The sequence below is a fragment of the Salmo salar genome, chromosome ssa04 (genome assembly GCF_905237065.1).
Source record: "Salmo salar chromosome ssa04, Ssal_v3.1, whole genome shotgun sequence".
Taxonomy (NCBI): domain Eukaryota; kingdom Metazoa; phylum Chordata; class Actinopteri; order Salmoniformes; family Salmonidae; genus Salmo; species Salmo salar.
In genome coordinates this window covers 83,661,045-83,681,409 of record NC_059445.1, presented here as the reverse complement: position 1 = coordinate 83,681,409, position 20,365 = coordinate 83,661,045, and the positions used below count along the sequence as shown (strand labels likewise).

Below are 20,365 nucleotides of genomic sequence, written 5' to 3'. Positions count from 1 at the left end.
TATGTTGTAGTGAAGTTCAGCTTCAGTCCACAGGGTGGCGCTGTGTCACTGTCAGAAGATAAGTGCTTCAGTCAGAAAAACATTTGCTCATCTCTTCGGTCTCAGCTTTTATTTTTATTTATTTATTTAGCTAGCTACAGAAACGAAACCCATCCAATACACTCGCTGGAAATAATTACTTTTCCTAATATCATGACTTCTAGCAACATCCTTAGCTTGCCCATTCACTAAATATACTGTTAAATAACTCAGACTGACATCCAATACCTTTAGGATACTGAACGCTAACTTATTAGCATTAGCCTACACTTATGCTGATGGGAACTAGTTAGCTACTGCCAAACCTGTGGCTAACTCTGCTGCTGCACTGCCTTTCTGGCTGTTCTACCGCATTCATTACTGCCTCAACCTGCTCACTTTATTTGCCTTTCGGAAGAAATTCTGAGTATCCATATTTGCTGTTTTATGCTGAGGTGTTTTACTGAGTGATGACATTGACATCTAACCGGTGCTGTAGAGGTGGGGGTTAAGGGACAGGAGTGGTCCACTGTGTTATATCTCTACCAAACACAGCAGACACTGAGTCACACCAGGGGCTTCTTGCAGTGCCTGCTACTGCCTAGCAAAGTATATTGGATAGTTTATTTTAGTCATTAAAATGTCAATAGAACAACTGATGTGTGGTTATGAAAACTCAGACTGAAATGTATATATTTTTTTATAATAATAATAATAATACCATCAAAAGGGTCAGAGCTGGACCAAAAACAACAACAAGCCCAGGCCTAATTACGCTACTGGCCAACATACTGCTTCTGGTCAAGATACATGTACTTTTTATATAAAGCATGCCTTGCATTGAATGCTGGCCTATAAGAGTTGAATGTAAATACATCCTGAATAAACTGTCTGGATTTTTCTGTCTCAGGTGTGAAGTGTCAGAAGAGATCGGACAACAAGGCATCAATAGAATCTATTTATTGCAACGTTACAGAGGATTCTCAGATATTGACAGGCATTGGTTTTGAAAAGCATTTGGCGACAGCAGCCAGGTAAACAAAACCAAAAGACTGCTAACAGGGTTATAAAACCACTGTAATTTGTGTGAACTATCCCTTTAAGCACATCATTTGAGGAAAATAAAACAGGCAGTGCAATTGTAGATATTAAAAGTTTACAATGATTGTGTGCTTTGTTCAATAATACATTTTGTGGATAAATTAAACAGTTTATGCCCCAGTTTATGCCCTTTTTTTATACAGTGTTCTGATCTCCTTTTGCAATCTCTTTTTCCTGCTTAATCCTGGTCCTTTCATCTTTCTCTCGCTGTCTATTGTGTTCCATTAATTGTAGTCTTTCCTTCTCGAGCTCCTGTCTTCGTTCTTCTTCCATCTTTTGTTCTGTTTCCAGTCTCACGTTCTTAGCAAGGAGTTGGTTGTAATCGTTTTCAGTCGTCTTTCCCTTCTTCACTTTCTTTTTTCCCGTTTTGGCTTGATCGAGGTCTTTCTCTGCCTTATCCACTCGGTTTTTTGATTTATCTCCACCCATTCTCTTGTTGATCTTGTTGGTCTGACTTTCTTAGAGATGAGATATGAAAATAACCAAAAACAGACAGTGAATGCTTTTGCTCTCAAAACAGTAATTTTTTACTGTATATTTGATACTGTTTCCTGAAGAAAGTGTGTGTGCCTGCTTCGACTACATTTTGTTCAATGTGTTCTTAGGCTCAGTAGAAGCTATTACGGTATTTGTGATCAAACATGCATCTCATCTCTGACCCACCAGCGTGACTAAACAGGATGGTCGAACAAGGCTAACTTTAATGTTTTTTTAATACCTTGAGACAATATAACTGCCACCAGCCTCTGTGTTTCTAATCTACAAACACTGTAAATAAACATTTGTAAATAATTTATTCTTAATTGACTTGTCTAGTTAAATAAGGTTTGAAATAAAAAAAATATTGATGGTGAAAATCTATTTTCTCATCTGTCTGTTCAAGTGAAATGGCGCTGGGAGTGTAAAGTAGTAGTCATGCTGTCTTCCTCTGAATCTCTTTCCAAGTTGGGGAAGGTGTAAATATGACATGATTGTTCAAGTGCTTTTGAAGTCACAATAATGTTTCAGTAAATTATAGCATAAATATCACTCAATGTTTTAAATTATTTTCACTGCATCAGGGATAGCATACACAAGTGTTTCACCTTTACAGCCTTCTTCGGTGTTTAGGTACAACTTTATTCTAATTCAAAACAGCATTTTGTAAGGAACCGATGAGCAGCAGGTGCTTGTAATCAGGGTTGCCGCTCATCTGCCAATCAGGGATGTGGCTTTTCTGGTCTACCTGTATACAAGTTACAATCACAAAGAAATACAGAATTATAGGGTATGGGGGAGGGGGGAGGGCATGATGGGCAACTCACAAATCAAATCGCCCCACTAAATGTAACCGATATGAAATGGCTAGTTAGTTAGCGGTGTGCGGATAGCATTCAATCGTGACGTTTCTCTGAGACTGAGGGTTCCCAAGGCCGCGGCTGTGGCGCGATGGAACAGTTCGATCCCAGGTTGGGGCGAAGAGAGGGACGGAACCTACACTGTTACATAATGTCAACTCATGAAATAGCCCACCACAAAGGACATTAAGAAATATGTTGGGCAATTCATAAACTATATGCAAAGTCTAATATGGACAGTGTTCTTGTATAGCAGTCTAAATGTGGGGAAATTTAACTCTTCATTTAAACCGTGTGGAGATACAGAATTTAATTTATATATCCTCGTGGCTACTCTTTGGAGTAATTTGTTGTCAGTCACCTCTACTTGGTGGATGAACGTTTTTGATCCCAACGCAACGCAATTCATTAATAGAATGATTGTGTTCTATAAAGTATCTTTCATGTCGAGGCGATGTCTTGACGTTTAATCGTGGATTTATGTTCTCCAAGACGTACTTTCAAGGCGCGAGATGTTTAGCCAAAATATTTCTCATTACAAGAACACTAACATATAAATAAATCCTTTAGTAGTGAAAGTTATACATGACTTTATCTCATAGGTCCTAGAAGTCTGAGGGCATACAACGTTAGAACATTTCCTTATGGTGCTACAAGATCTACAGGGGAATCATCCTTTTATGAATGTCTCTTTTCTCTCTCTGACCACATCTGATTGAACCAATATGTTTGATAGATTTATTGATCGTCTATAGGTGAATAAAGGTGGATTCTGGAAGGCAGGAATTAAAGAGGAGTCTGATAATAATATGCCAGTGTTGATTAACAGACTTGATGCCATTGCGGCTATCAAAATAATCGAAATAAAATAAGCGAAATAAACGCTTATTTGTTTGTAAATGTAAAAAAGCAATGTGTAGATTCAAAACATGGTTAAAACTATAATGCAGATGTCATGGACTGTCAGTCCTGGCTTTCCCTAGCCCCATCCCTCAGTTGTAGACCACAATAAGTGGAGGGACGGACAATGTTATTTCTCAAAGATCAATTAAAGTTAGAATCTACATTTGGTGAAACAGCACCAGCGCCTTTGATATTGTTTCAGTGATGAAACGGAGGAGAGGAGCGTCCAGCAGTAGGATTTTCTTTGCAATGATGTCCGATGGAGAAAAAACGGTGTTCTTTGTTTGAAGTAACTTCTTCGTTGTTGTAATATCACAATCAGACGTGCCAGTTTCACCAAATACGGATTATAGCTTTAATGATTGGACAGTACAGGTTTTGCTAAGCAACCATTTAGGTCTACCGTTGAAATAAGGGTTAGTAGCCTACCTTAAATCAACGAAGTTAGCTGATGGATGTCAAAAAGACAAAAAGTACACGTAGATGTTCAAAATAGGAACCAGGTATACAACATACGTATATGTGTCTCTGCCAAGATGTAGACCGGGGTGTTACACCCTGTTTTATAGACCAAATCACAGAGTTTCTAAACCCAGAGGCGCAACATCGCGAGACTTCCAGGAACGCTTCTGAAACAGACTGAACAGAACAGGCCGGGATTTGGTGCTTGAGAAGTCAATGAGAGAAGTGAAAAAATCTTCCCTAGTTGGTCATTTTCTCGAAATCAAAAGGCACAAAATTCGACAAGACAGTTTTTTTAAGTAGTTGAATATGTTATTACAACAACCTCGTGAAAGTGATGAACTGACACGTTTTCATTTTCGTCAAAAACAAGTTTATATCGAAGCAGTGCCTTTGAGTTGACGGCCTGCACATGCGCAGATCGGCGTGAGACGACCATTCGACCCGACGACTTGCTTCTCTACCCTGAGCTTTACTAGCCAACAAGTGTTACCCGGGATTTCTATTGAAGAAGCAGTTTTACCCTATCTTCATACTGTCTTTGACAAAATCTCTCTTGTAAAACCACCCCTACACTCAACTTGTAATTTACATGACTACAAGTCAGTCTCTGTGGCTGTTAAACTGTAATATTGGAGACAGAGCTCATCCTAGTGGATACAGACTGCTACAGTAACCTACTGGTGGTCATGGAGTTGATCTGATCTGTATGCTACTTTGAGTACAGTACAACTCCAGTACAATGCCCGTTCACTGGTGGGTGAAGGTGAATATAAACTTTATTACATTGTCCTTACTGCATAGTAAGTTTTGATTGACATTCATGTTGGTACAGAATAACAATGTAATCATTGGTGAACTGTGAATAATGGATGGCTTCAGTTGGGGAAATAAATTCCAATAGGGCCTCCTCATCAAATAGAAAACCATGAGAAATAACAGAAACAGAGCATCACTTCAATGGGAATGGAAACACTTCAGGAAGTAAATATAAACACAGAGATGTATTCAGTCCACTAATCTTAAACATGTGCATTTAACATAAAAACATCTCTATATTTAGTATTTTGATCGTCAACAAGGTTTATTTGAGCTATGGTCAGCGCCATTTTATTGCCATAGTAATGACTGACTCCAGTGTGTCACTGGCAGGAATCAGCAAATTGTCTGTGGTATTGAGTTTACGCGCAGAGAGTGAATCAAAGAGAATGAGGTTAGGTGTAGACAACGAAGATGACAATAACAAGTAGTAATTCAAACACAAACTGTATAGCGCCAGGCTGTATGAATTGGCTCCAACAACAATTCCTCGGTAAGCTAACATCGGCCTACCCAAGGACCCACAACTTTTGAAGAAATGGCTCCATGTCCTGAAGAGGAAGGATGTAATGTACAGTGCATTCAGAAAGTATTCAGACCCCTTGACTTTTTTCACATTTTGTTATGTTACAGCCTTATTCTAAAATGGATTAAGTAAAATACAAATCCTCAATCTTCTCACAGTAACCCCATACTGACAACACTAAAACAGAGTTTAGACATAAAAAAAACACAGAAATATCATATTTACATAAGTATTCAGACCCTTTGCTATGAGACTCGAAATTGAGTTCAGGTGAATCCTGTTTTCATTGATCATCATTGAGACGTTTCTACAGCTATGATTGGAGTCCACCTGAGGTAAATTCAATTGATTGGATATGATTTGGAAAGGCACACACCTGTCTATGTAAGTTCCCACAGTTGACAGTGCATGTCAGAGCAAAAACCAAGCCATGAGCTCGAAGGAATTGTCCGTCGAGCGCCGAGACTGGATTGTGTCGAGTCACAGATCTGGGGAAGGGTACCAAACATTTTCTGCAGCTTTGAAGGTCCCGAAGAACACAGTGACTTCCATCATTCTTTAATGAAACTGTTTGGAACCACCAGGACTCTTCCTAGACCTGGCCGCCCAACCAAACTGAGCAATCGGGGAGAAAGGCCTTGGTCAGGGAGGTGACCAAGAACCCGACGGTCACTCTGACAGAGCTCCAGAGTTCCTCTGTGGAGATGCAGAGATGGTTGTCCTTCTGGAAGGTTGGTACACATGTACTACTAGCTTGGTACACATGTATTTGGGGAGTTTCTCCCATTCTTATCTGCACACCATCTCAAGCTATGTCATGTTGGATGGGGAGTGTTGCTGCACAGCTATTTTCAGGTCTCTCCAAGGATGTTCGATCGGGTTCCAGTCCGGGCTCTGGCTAGGCCACTCAAGGACTTTCAGAGACTTGTTCTGAAGCCACTCCTGCGTTGTCTTGGCTGTGTGCTTAGGGTTGTTGGCCTGTTGGAAGGTGAACCTTCCAGTTTGAGGTCCTTCCTTCTGGAAGGACAACCATCTCTGCAGCACTCCACCAATCAGGCCATTATGGTAGAGTATCCAGACGGAAGCCACTCCTCAGTAAAGCCTGCTTGGAGTTTCACAAAAGGACTCAGCATGAGAAGCAAGATTTTCTGGTCTGATGAAACCAAGATTGAACTCTTTGGCTTGAATTCCAAACGTCACCTCTGGAGGAAACCTAGCAACATCCCTATATTGAAGCATGGTGGTGGCAGCATCATCCTGTTGGGATGTTTTTTTCAGTGGCAGGGACTGGGAGACTAGTCAGAATCGAGGGTAAGATGAACAGAGCAAAGTACAGAGAGATTTTATTTTTTGTTTTGATTTTATTTGGATCTCTTTTAGTCCCCATTTGGACAAATCTTCCAAGAGTCCTTAAATATTAAAATACAATGTATATACGAACACATTTTCACATATAGCACACTATTACAAACATACATAATATACTAACGTAATAAACAAATAAATAATCAATCTAAAAAATATGGATTCTTCATCTACTGTAATCCCACAACATGTCTGTGTATTATATTTAAATTGTTTTAAAATAATGTTTAAATTTATATATTGAAAGGTTTCTGGTTTGCTCAGTTAATTTATTCAATTTCTTTATTGCTCTAAATCGAAATGTTCTTTTGCCTATTTCTCTTTTCTGTCTGGATAACGCATAGATGGTGGACAATCTATTCCTAGTATTTACGGAATGTCTGTCTCTTACAAACTGATTACCGTTGTGAATTGTACTTGGCCGTTTTAAATTATGTATATTGTGAAATAAAATAAGCATGTTTTTTCAATTATCTTGTCGATTGATGACCAACCAAGAACATTGCGTATGACTGCAACAGAAAAACCATATCTCCACCGTAAAACAATCCTTGCTGCTTTGTTCTGTGCAATCTGCAGCCTCCTAACTTCACTTGATGATGCATTTCCCCAGACCACAGAACAGTAGTTCACCTGACTCTCAATTAAAGCTTGTGTTATTTGCTTAAGAATTTTTGCTGGTAAATATTTAGCTATCCTTCTGATTTATACATGCTGTTTTAATTTTTTTTTTTACATATGTTAGTTATTTGAGATGACCATGATAAGCAGTTGTCTAGCTGCACTCCTAATAGTTTGGTTTCTGCCACTTCTTCAATTTGTACTCCTCCCATACTTAATTGAATCCCATGCTGTTTTGGCCTTTTCCTAGTGGAACAGACCAACATAACTTTGGTTTTCTTGGTGTTTAAAACAAGTTTATTCTGGCAAACCCACTCCCTGATATTCTCCAAATCTCCTTGTAAAGCTTGCTGTACCTGTTGAACCGATTGTCCTGCTGCATAAATTGTAGTATCATCTGCAAATATAGTAGCTTGAGTTTCAGCTAGGGCATAGGAAAGGTCGTTGGTATATATTAAATAAAGAAGTGGCCCAAGGCAGCTGCCCTGCGGTATTCCACAGTTTAACACATGAGGGGAAGAAAATGAACCATTGATATAGGTGGACTGTTTCCTGTCAGTTAGATATGACTGTACCCAATTCAATGCTACCTCCTTAAAACCATAATGCATTAATTTTGTCAAAATTATTTCATGATCCACTAAATCAAATGCTGCACTGAAATCTAAAAATAGTACCCCCACAAACTTGCCATTATCCATAGCATTGAGCCACTGGTCAGTCATGTCAACCAATGCAGTGGTAGTGGAATGATTTTTGCGATAAGCATGCTGATTGGCTGTAATCCGATCATTATTTTCCATGTACTCCCATATTTGTCTACTCACAATACCCTCCAATATCATACTGAGTGTAGGGAGTAGACTAATTGGTCGACTATTGGCAGGAGTAGCGGGTTCTTTGCAGTCTTTCGGAATAGGACACAGTTTCGCATGCTTCCATACATTTGCAAACATCCCCTTTTCCAGTGACCAATTAAATATGTATCTCAGTGGAACTGCAATCTGGGGAGCAGCACAGCGAAGCAAAAATTGTCCATAAGATCATAACCTGTAGATTTCCCATCAGGTAATGACTTCAAAAGGTTTAACACCTCCTCCACTGACACCGTTTGCAGACTAAAAGAGCAGACCTTGTTGCTCATAATATGATAATCAATCCATTGGACAATAGCTTGTTCGGAAGAATGTATGTTTACATTGTTGCTCAGTAAATTAATTTTCTTTGTGAAAAATTCTGCAAAATGATTGGCAATATCAACTGGTTTTGTTATTATTCTCCCGTCCACCTCCACACTAGATGGGCAATGAGATAGATGTACCAAGTAAACCCTTAACTGTATTCCATACCTTTTTAGAATCATTTTTACAATCAATAAAAGCATTGTTGAAAAATAGCTTTTTTTCCCCTTCGATTCAATTTAACTGCATAATTACGCAATGTTCTATAATTCTGTTCATCAATTTGTGATTTTGATTTGGCTGCTAAGACTTTTAACATATTTCTTTGAGAAAAAGCCTCACCCAGTTCATCATCAATCCATGGAGATGGACCAACTGTACTCTTTCTTACTGGGGCATGATGGTCCATTACCTCAGTGAGCAAATCAATAAAACATTCTGTAGCGTGATTTAAATCATCCTCTAGATAAATCAGCTCCCAGGGTACAGCAGCCAAATCATTTAGAAATAGCTCATAATTAAATGTTTTAACATTTCTCTTGACCACAATCCTAGGGGGTTTCTTTGGAACCTTGGTGTTCATGGTTATGGTCACAATATTATGGTCTGTCCAGCCCACTGGCATTGATCTGGCTTTTAAGCATTGCGATGGTATATTACAGAAAATCAGATCAATGCATGTGTCTGAACGATGACCCAACTTAATTGATGATCTAGTAGTATCATTAACCATTTGTTTCAAACCACAGTTCTCAGCATATCTCATCAATTTTGTTCTATTCGAATTATTGTGATCCTTCCAATTTATATTAAAATCACCCAAGATAAATACATCTCTGTTGCGATCTGTGGCATTGTCAAACCCAGTGCATAAGTCATCCAAATAGGACACCTTAGAGCTAGGAGGTCTATACACACATCCCACCAATATGGCTGCCTGGTGAGGCAGATGTACCTGAGCCCATAGTGCCTCTACTTGACATACATTAAGGTCATCCCTCGTCTTAAAAGGTATATGATTCTGAATGTACAGTGCTACACCCCCACCATTCCTATTCCTGTCCCTTCTAAGTAGACTATATCCATGAATATTAATAAAACAGTTTTATTTGAGTTGACATAAAATCTCGGACTGTGTCCTCACAGCTTCTGCTGTTGTCATTCTCCGGTATCCCTGAAAATATGAGATTGTCCCGCATTGATCGACACTGTACATCAAGCAAGGTTTCTTTAAGTTGTTTGTTCTCCCTTTGTACCACCTCCACCTTGCTATGAATAGAGTCTACAGTACCTTTCAGCTCCGCGTTCTCTTTCCTTAGATCATCAATCTGACGTTGGCTAAATTCTAGACTAGCACATAATGCATTGATGTCCTCTCATAATATATCCAAGATATCAAGTTTGGCAAGCCTTTCATTGATGGATTTTAACAATTCAACATCCATATCTGCCCATCATTTACAGATGCATCTAAATGCGTTTCAATCACCACCTTCCGGAGACACCTGAAACCCCACCTCTTTAAGGAATACCTGGGATAGGATAAAGTCATCCTTCTAACCCCCCCCCCCTTAAAAGATTTAGATGCACTATTGTAAAGTGGTTGTTCCACTGGATATTATAAGGTGAATGCACCAATTTGTAAGTCGCTCTGGATAAGAGCGTCTGCTAAATGACTTAAATGTAAATGTAAATATCTGTAAACCTCTCCCCACTCGCCACACGCGCCCTCTTACTAGGGGATGGTTTGGTTCCATCGTTGATACCAATTGTCCAACCTGATTTTGGTTTGTTTTGTTGATTGGGTTGGTTGTCCTTAACAATGCTTGAGTCCTCCGAAGCTAGCGACATGTTTCTAAGAGTTCGTAAGTATGAGATATTTGATGAAAACCTGCTCCTAATCGCTCAGGACCTCAAACTGGAAGGTTCACCTTCCAACAGGCCAACAACCCTAAGCACACAGCCAAGACAACGCAGGAGTGGCTTCAGAACAAGTCTCTGAAAGTCCTTGAGTGGCCTAGCCAGAGCCCGGACTTGAACCCGATCGAACATCCTTGGAGAGACCTGAAAATAGCTGTGCAGCAACATTCCCCATCCAACATCACAGAGCTTGAGATGGTGTGCAGATAAGAATGGGAGAAACTCCCCAAATACATGTGTACCAAGCTAGTAGCGTCATACCCAAGAAGACCCGAGACTGTAATCGCTGCTTCAACAAAGTACTGAGCAAAGGGTCTGAATACATGTAAATGTGATATATTTTTTTGGTCTTATTAATTAGCAATATTTTCTAAAAAAACAGTTTTTGCTTTGTCATTATGGGGTATTGTGTGTAGATTGATAAGGCAAAAAATGTTTTTTTTAATCCATTTTAGAATAAGGCTGTAATGTAACAAAATGTGGAAAAAGTCAAGCGGTCTGAATACTTTCCAAATGTACTGTACCTATTTGAAGGTGTGTGTCGAATTTGAAGAGGGGTTTTATGGTGGCGATAGTGTTAGTTTCACAAGAACAGTTGAAGTTGGAAGTTTACATACAGCTTAGCCAAATACATTTAAACAAAGTTTTTCACAATTCCTGACATTTATTCAGAGTAAAAATTCCCTGTCTAAGGTCAGTTATGATCTCCACTTTATTTGAAGAATGTGAAATGTCAGAATAATAGTAGAGAGAATGATTTATTTCAGCTTTTATTTCTTACATCACATTCCCAGTGGGTCAGAAGTTTACATACACTCAATTAGTATTTGGTAGCATTGCCTTTAAGTTGTTTAACTTGGGTCAAACGTTTCGGGTAGCCTTCCACAAGCTTCCTAAAATAAGTTGGGTGAATTTTGGCTCATTCATCCTGACAGAGCTGGTGTAACTGAGTCAGGTTTGTAGAACTCCTTGCTCTCACACCCATTTTCAGTTCTGCCAACCAATTTTCTGTAGGTTTGAGGTCAGGGCTTTGTGATGGCCACTCCAATACCTTGACTTTGTTGTCCTTAAGCCATTTTGCCACAACTTTGGAAGTATGCTTGGGGTCATTGTCCATTTGGAAGACCCATTTGCGACCAAGCTTTAACTTCCTGACTGATGTTTTAAGATGTTGCTTCAATATATCCACATAATTTTCCCCCCTCATGATGCCATCTATTTTGTGAAGTGCACCATCCCTCCTGCAGCAAAGCACCCCCACAACATGATGCTGCCAACCCATGCTTCACGGTTGGGATGGTGTTCTTCGGCTTGCAAGCCTCCCCCTTTTTCCTCCAAACATAACGATGGTCATTATGGCCAAACAGTCTATTTTTGTTTCATCAGACCAGAGGATATTTCTACAAAAAGTACAATCTTTGTCCCCATGTGCAGTTGCAAACCTTAGTCTGGCTTTTATATTGCGGTTTTGGAGCAGTGGCTTCTTCCTTGCTGAGCGGCCTTTCAGGGTATTTTTATTTATTTTTTAATTTAACCTTTATTTAACCAGGTAGGCAAGTTGAGAACAAGTTCTCATTTACAATTGCGACCTGGCCAAGATAAAGCAAAGCAGTTCGACAACATACAAAACACAGAGTTACACATGGAGTAAAACAACATACAATCAATGATACAGTAGAAAAAAAACAAGACTATATACAATGTGAGCAAATGATGTGAGATAAGGGAGGTAAATAAAGTATAGCAAGTAAAACACTGGAATGGTAGATTTGTTATTTGAAGAAAGTTCAAAGTTAAAATATAAATAATATGGTGCAAAGGAGCAAAATAAATAAAATAAATAAATACAGTAGGGGAAGAGGTAGTAGTTTGGGCTAAATTATAGATGGGCTATGTACAGGTGCAGTGATCTGGGAGCTGCTCTGATAGCTGGTGCTTAAAGCTAGTGAGGGAAATAAGTGTTTCCAGTTTCAGAGATTTTTGTAGTTCGTTCCAGTCATTGGCAGCAGAGAACTGGAAGGAGAGACGACCAAAGGAGGAGTTGGCTTTAGGGGTGACCAGAGAGATATACCTGCTGGAGCGCATGCTACGGGTGGGTGCTGCTATGGTGACCAGTGAGCGGAGATAAGGGGGGACTTTACCTAGCAGGGTCTTGTAGATGACCTGGAGCCAATGTGTTTGGCGACGATTATGAAGCGAAGGCCAGCCAACGAGAGCGTACATGTCGCAGTGGTGGGTAGTATATGGGGCTTTGGTGATAAAACAGATGGCACTGTGATAGACTGCATCCAGCTTGTATGTCGATATAGGACTCGTTTTACTGTGGATATAGATACTTTGGTCCCTGTTTCCTCCAACATCTTCACAAGGTCCTTTGCTGTTGTTCTGGGATTGATTTGCACTTTTCACACCAAAGTACGTTCATCTCTAGGAGACAGAACGTGTCTCCTTCCTGAGCGGTATGACGGCTGCGTGGTCCCATGGTGTTTATACTTGCGTACTATTGTTTGTACAGATGAACGTGGTACCTTCAGGCGTTTGGAAATTGCTCCCAAGGATGAACCAGACTTGTGGAGGTCTACAATTTTTTCTTCTGTGGTCTTGGCTGATATCTTTTGATTTTCCCATTTTGTCAAGTAAAGAGGCACTGAGTTTGAAGGTTGGCCTTCAAATACATCCACAGGTACACCTCCAATTGACTCAAATGATGTCAATTAGCCTATCAGAAGCTTCTTAAACCATGATGTCATTTTCTGGAATTTTCCAAGCTGTTTAAAGGCACAGTAAACTTCTGACCCACTGGAATTGTGATACAGTGAATTATAAGTGAAATAATCTGTCTGTAAACAATTATTGGAAAAATTACTTGTCATGCACATTGTAGATGTCCTAACCGACTTGCCAAAACTATAGTTAACAAGAATTCCGTGGAGTGGTTGAAAAACGGGTTTTAATGACTCCAACCTAGGTGTATGTAAACTTCCGACTTCAACTGTATCTGCGGCTGTCACAGCTTTTGAGAGTCATGATGGCTCGCAGTGATGACGCAAAAAAAATGTCCTATTGATTGAATGAACTACTGTATTGGTGAATCCACAAGTAATTAACTTTACACTCACCATTGATAATGTCTTGATAAATAAATACCATCAAATGTATGAGTTGCACAAAGTAGGTTAACTTTATTTTCAGAGATGAAGGATGTGATTCCGTTCAATGAGAGATGAACATAATGTGACTTTATATAAGGTTAATGAAGAAAGCATGAGAATGATGAAGGTTAATACTACAACATCCAATAGCACGAGATAAATAACAACTAACAGTTGTAGCACCAAGTGACCTCTGACCTCTCCCTCCATCATATATACTGAGTACTAACAGTTATGGACACCTGCTCTTTCCATGACATCCCCCCCCCAAAAGATAGATGTACTATTGTAAAGTGGTTGTTCCACTGGATATCATAAGGTGAATGCATGCACCAATTTGTAAGTTGCTCTGGATAAGAGCGTCTGCTTAATGACGTAAATGTAAATATGCAATAAAGTTATGTTGAAATACATGGAAATGATGTCAACATTTGTGTAAATTTCCTTGGAACTATCTTAATAAATGAGGTTGCATGAACACATGAGGAATGGTGGAAGCAGAGAGAAAGGGTGGGTTCCCCATGAAGAAAATATTAGATTTTAGGATTAAGGGGGAAAATAAATAGAATTAGTGAAAGAAGTAGGAGAACGTGGCAGGCTGGCAATACCCCATAATGACAAAGCAAAATGTCACGGTTGTCGTCGGGAAAGGAGGACCAAAATGCAGCAGGATTGTGGATGCGCATCTTGACGTTTATTTAACTCAAAAGTGAACACCAAAATAATAAACACAACGAACTCACGATCAACACAGCAGTCTTGTCAGGCTCACACACGCTAAACAATCTCCCACAATTACAAACACACCCTAATATATAGGACTCTCAATCAAAGGCAAATAGACAACACCTGCCTTCAATTGAGAGTCCCTGCCCCAATTAACTAAACATAGAAACAGATTCACTAGACTAAACATAGAAATACATAAACATAAACAGTGCCCAAAACCCCCGGAATACATAAATCAAATGCCCTACTAAATCAACCACCACCCCGAACCACATAAAACAAATACCCTCTGCCACGTCCTGACCAAACTACAATAACAATTAACCCTTATACTGGTCAGGACGTGACACAAAAACTGTTTTTTAGACATTTTTAAACATAAAAAAAAATGAAATATTAAATTTACATAAGTATTTAGACCCATTACTCAGTACTTTGTTGAAACACCTTTGGCAGCGATTACAGCCTCGAGTCTTCTTGGGTATGACGCTAAAAGCTTGGCACACCTGTATTTGGGGAGTTTCTCCCATTCTTCTCTGCATACCCTCTCAAGCTCTGTCAGGTTGGATGGGAAGCGTTGCTGCAGAGCTATTTTCAGGTCCCTCCAGAGATGTTCAATCAGGTTCTGTCTGGGCTACTCAAAGACATTCAGAGACTTGCCCGAAAGCCAACATTGTCTTGAATTTGTGCTTAGGGTTGTGGTCCTTTTGGAAGGTGAACCTTCACCCCAGTCTGAGGCCCCAAGCGCTCTGGAGCAGGTTTTCATCAAGGATCTCTGTACTTTGTCCTTTTATCTTTCCCTCGATCCTGACTGGCCTCCCAGTCCCTGTCGCTGAAAAATATCCCCACAGCCTCTTGCTGCCACCACCATGCTTCACCGTAGGGATGGTACCAGGTTTTCTCCAGATGTGACGCTTGGCATTCAGGCCAAAGAGTTCGATCTTGGATTCATCAGACCAGAGAATCTTGTTTCTCATGGTCTGAGTCCTTTAGGTGCCTTTTGTGATACTCCAGGTAGGCTGGCCACTCTACCATAAAGGCCTGTTTGGTGATCAAGGCCCTTCTCCCCAGAATTTTTTTGCCACCCTTCACCAGATCTGTGCCTCAACACAATCCTGTCTCAGAGCTCTAAAGACAATTCCTTCCACCTCATAGCTTGGATTTTGTTCTGACATGCACTGTCAACTGTGAGACCTTATATAGACAGGTGTGTGCCTTTCCAAATCATGTCCAATCAATTGAATTTACCATAGATGGACTCCAATCAAGTTGTAGAAACATCTCAAGGATGATAAATGGAAACAGGATAAACCTGAGCTCAATTTCGAGTCTCATAGCAAATGGTCTGAATACTTACGTAAATAAGGTATTTCTGTTTAAAAAAAATAAAACTGTTTTTGCTTTGTCATTATGGGGTATTTTGTGTAGATTTAGAATAAGGCTGTAATGTAACAAAATGTGGAAAATGTCAAGGGGTCTGAATACTTTCCAAATGCACTGATGGAAATAAGAAGGTAGACGCCGGATGGGGTTATATAATTAAAGGAAAAAGTGGAGCCATAAGCAGGGCCAGAGGTGAAGTGGCAGGCTCGGCACCAGTAGGAGAAGTAGAGGCCCAGATAGAAGCACCAAGATGTACAGAAAAGAGTGACGGATTCTAAATATGTACTGGAATTAGTATTTGAAGATCTTCCAATGTAGTGGATGAATAGAGGAATTACTTTGTGGGCTATACTCGGCCTTGTCTTAGGACGGTAAGTTGGTGGTTGGAGACATCCCTCTAGTGGTGTGGGGGCTGTGCTTTGGCAAAGTGGGTGGGGTTATATCCTGCCTGTTTGGCCCTGTCCGGGGGTATCATCGGATGGGGCCACAGTGTCTTCTGATCCCTCCTGTCTCAGCCTCCAGTATTTATGCTGCAGTAGTTTATGTGTCGGGCGGCTAGGGTCAGTCTGTTACATCTGGAGTATTTCTCTTGTCTTATCCGGTGTCCTGTGTGAATTTAAATTTGCTCTCTCTAATTCTCTCTTTCTCTCTTTCTGTCTTTCTCTCGGAGGACCTGAGCCCTAGGACCATGCCTCAGGACTACCTGGTATGATGACTCCTTGCTGTCCCCAGTCCACCTGGCCGTACTGCTGCTCCAGTTTCAACTGTTCTGCCTGCGGCTATGGAACCCTGACCTGTTCACCGGACGTGCTTGTTGCACCGTCGACAACTACTATGATTATTATTATTTGACCATGCTGGTCATTTATGAACATTTTAACATTTTAACATCTTGACCATGTTCTGTTATAATATCCACCCTGCACAGCCAGAAGAGGACTGGCCACCCCTCATAGCCTGGTTCCTCTCTAGGTTTCTTCCTAGGTTTTTGGCCTTTCTAGGGAGTTTTTCCTAGGGAGTTTTTCCTAGCCACCGTGCTTCTTTCACATGCTTTGCTTGCTGTTTGGGGTTTTAGGCTGGGTTTCTGTACAGCACTTTGAGATATCAGCTGATGTACGAAGGGCTATATAAAAATTAATTTGATTTGATTTGATTTGACTTTGAAAACAGACTAAGTTGAAACCTAGGGCCACATGTGGAAAAAGAATAGCAGGTATACTAAAATCTGGGGATTATATAATAGTGCATGTTAAGGCCCACCAAAAGGGCGCATGGACAGAAAACCAAGAGATGAACCGCTGACCGGTTGGCAAGGGGGAAGTTTGTTTAATGATGGGAGGCGGTGAATAAATAGATCCCAGGGGAAAGAGACTTGTACCTCAACAATGTTTATTTAACTAGGCAAGCCAGTTAAGAACAAATTCATATTGACAATGGCAGCCTAGGAACAGTTCAGGGGCCTTGTTCAGGGGCAGAACGACACATTTTTACCTTGTCAGCTTGGGGAGTTGATCTAGCAACCTTGCGGTTACTGGGCCAACGTTCTAAACACTAGGCCACCTGCCGCCCCTGTGTATGTGTAGAGGGAGTTTTGACCCCGCTGTTGAGGTACAGAAGGAGACAAGTCACATAGAAGCCAATGTGAAGAGCCATGCATCAGGGAAATACTACGTACCCAATGTAATGAAAATAAGTAATCAGTTATATTTCTGGTGTGACGTTTGTCAGGAGTACAATATTTGTAGGAAAATGTGGTCTCCAGGATTATTAACAAAGAGTACGGTCCTATGGGGAAGCCTATGCATGGACGCATACTTATTGTGGTTATTGTGATTTTGACGCATGCACAGGCTTTACTGTGGCTAGGCTAACATGCCAGGCTACAAGTGAAGGGGTTAAAGGAATGCTGGTAGATGCCTTCAGCGACCTATGGGTGCCAAAAATATAATTTAGGGTAATGGATCCCTGGAATCCTTACAAAATAAACATTTTGAATGGGGAGAGCAGAGGTCGGACGCTGAAGCAAAAGGATTGGATGAGTAGTTTAAAGTTTTGCTTTCGTTTGATGCCTGCTATTGCTGTAGGGTCCTGCTTGTTATGCGTGGGTGTTAAAACAGGGATAAAAAAAAAATATTGGAAAGGAAATGTGTACGCTAAACGAAACGATTTACTAAAGGAGGAATGCACAACTAAAATAGATATAGAATGTGTGTAACAGACGCTGTGAGTCGAGTGCAGGTGGTGAGTTTAATAATGCAATGAACGATACAAGACAAAATTAGTGTCTGGACATCAAACACATAATCAATACTGCCTGGGGAATGGAACTAAGGGAGTGACAGAAAAAGTGGAGGTAATCAGTGAAGTGACGGAGTCCAGGTGTGTCTCATAATGAGGCACAGATGCGCATAACGATGTTGCCAGGTGTGCATAATGATGGTTGTCAGAGCCAGTGATTAGTAAACCGGCAACGTTGAATGCTGCAGAGGAGGAGGAGGAGCAGGAGTAGACGTGACAAGGTGAGTGCTCAGGTTTCGGAGGACAGGTAATAAAAGGATGAGAAGTGCTAAATAAATGGTTAAAGGGAGTAGAATTTGAAAATAGTAGTGACTTGTTTGAACATATGTCCGAATAAGACAGGGTTGGCAGATTCATCGCTGCAACTTAAGGAGGAAATTAATGGAGTAGCGAAAAAGTGTACAACAGGGTTTCTATGGGAACAGACAGAAAATGGACCTGAGATAGTGAAGCTGTTCTGGCAAGTATATGAAGAGCAAGAGGCTAACATGATAACTAGGGCCTACTACACTGGTGGAGGAAAGGTCATAGAGTCTGCAGGCAGTTTAGTAAACATGTTAAAAACCAAAGATACACCCTCCCGAATGTTCATGACAAACAACAGATGTATGGAATGGGTCACAAGGTTAGGATATATATGAAAGATACTAATAATTCACAGCAGACAGTATCTGGTGTAAAAGACTGTTCTCATTATGTGTAGAAACCAGGGTCTAGGCGTCAAACTGCAGCCATCTCGAACCTGGTACCTCAGAACAGAAACACCAACTCATGCTATAGAATGCAGTCTTGTTAAGATTTATCACCCAAGGCATCGTAAATCTTCTGTCAGCATTAAGCCCCCAGAGGCCCATTCTCAGAACACACACAGATGACAGTGTTCTAAGAACCCTCTTCTGTTGCATAAAACAAAAATTTAATGCAATAAAAGTATTTATAACAATCTTGTCATTTCTCTTACAAAAGGTTAATTGCAGTGGTGGAAAAAGTACCCAATTGTCATACTTGGGTAAAAGTAAAGATTCCTTAATAGAAAATGACTCAAGTAAAAGGGAAAGTCACCCAGTTAAATATTACTTGAGTTAAAGTATAAAAGTTTTTGGTTTGAAATATACTTAAGTATCAAAAGTAAAAGTATAAATAATTTCAGATTCCTTATATTAAGCAAAGCAGACGGCACCATTTTCTTGATTTTTAATTTTTTTAATTTTTTTATGTATGCCAAGGGCACACTCCAACACTCATACATCATTTACAAATGAAGCATTTGTGTTTGGTGAGTCCGCCAGATCAGAGGCAGTAGAAATGTTCTCTTGATAAGTGTGTGAACAGATCCACAGATGATGCGATCTCTATTGCACTCCACACTGCCCTTTCCCACCCGTACAAAATAAACACCTGTGTGAGAATGCTATTCATTGACTACAGCTCAGCGTTCAACACCATAGTGCCCTCAAAGCTCATCAATAAGCTAAGGACCCTGGGACTAAACACCTCCCCTCTGGACCCTGGACTTCCTGACAGGCTGCCCCCAGGTGGTAAGGGTAGGTAACAACACATCCGCCACGCTGTTCCTCAACACAGGGCCCCCCAGGGGCGCGTGCTCAGTCCTCTCCTGTATTCCCTGTTCACTCATGACTGCACGGCCAGGCACGACTCCAACACCATCATTAAGTTTGCCGGTGACACAGCAGCGGTAGGCCTGATCACCGACAAAGACGAGACAGCCTATAGGGAGGAGGTCAGAGAATGGGCGTGTGGTGCCAGGACAACAAATTCTCCCTCAACGTGATCAAGACAAAAGAGATTATAGTGAACTACAGTAAAAAGAGGACCGAGCACATCCACATTCTCACCGACGGGGCTACAGTGGAGCAGGTTGAGAGCTTCTAGTTCCTTGGTGTCAGCAACAAACTAACATGGTTCAAGCACACCAAGATAGTCATGAAGAGGGCACGACAAAGCCTATTCCCCCTCAGGAAACTAAAAAGATTTGGCATGGGTCCTCAGATCCTCAAAAGGTTCTACAGCTGCGCCATCGAGAGCATCCTGACTGGTTGCATCACTGCCTGGTATGGCAACTGCTCAGCCTCTGACCGCAAGGCACTACAGAGGGTAGTGCGAACGCCCCAGTACATCACTGCGGCCAAGCTTCGTGCCGTCCAGGACCTCTATACCAGGCGGTGTCAGAGGAAGGCCCTAAAAATTGTCAGACTCCAGCCACCCTAGTCATAGACTGTTCTCTCTGCTACCGCACGGCAAGCGGTACCAGAGCGCCAAGTCTAGGTCCAAGAGGCTTCTAAACAGCTTCTAGCCACAAGACTCCTGAACCCTTTTTTTTAACTGCATTGTTGGTTAGGGGCTCGTAAGTAAGCATTTCACTGTTGTATTCGGCGCATGTGACTAATAACATTTGATTTGGTCCATTTCCCCATCCTGCTAAGCAATCAAAATGTAATGAATACTTTTGGTGCCACTACATACATTTTCCCTAAAAAGTACAATATTTTCTTGTAATGAAGTAAAAGTACTAAAAAATATAAATTGTAA

General features: G+C 40.7%; 1 long non-coding RNA gene across 2 annotated transcripts; it reads right to left on the bottom strand.

Annotated features, from left to right (window-relative positions):
• Positions 1-962: 962 nt before the first annotated feature.
• On the bottom strand, positions 963-3,926 carry LOC106591345 (uncharacterized). Of its 2 annotated transcripts, none has more exons than XR_001325276.2 (3): positions 3,789-3,926; positions 2,205-2,344; positions 963-1,577 (listed from the first exon to the last, which is right to left on the bottom strand). It is a non-coding gene; the product is annotated as an uncharacterized lncRNA (long non-coding RNA). The 2 variants fall into 2 exon arrangements; XR_001325277.2 differs by having other exon boundaries at positions 963-1,573.
• Positions 3,927-20,365: the final 16,439 nt, after the last annotated feature.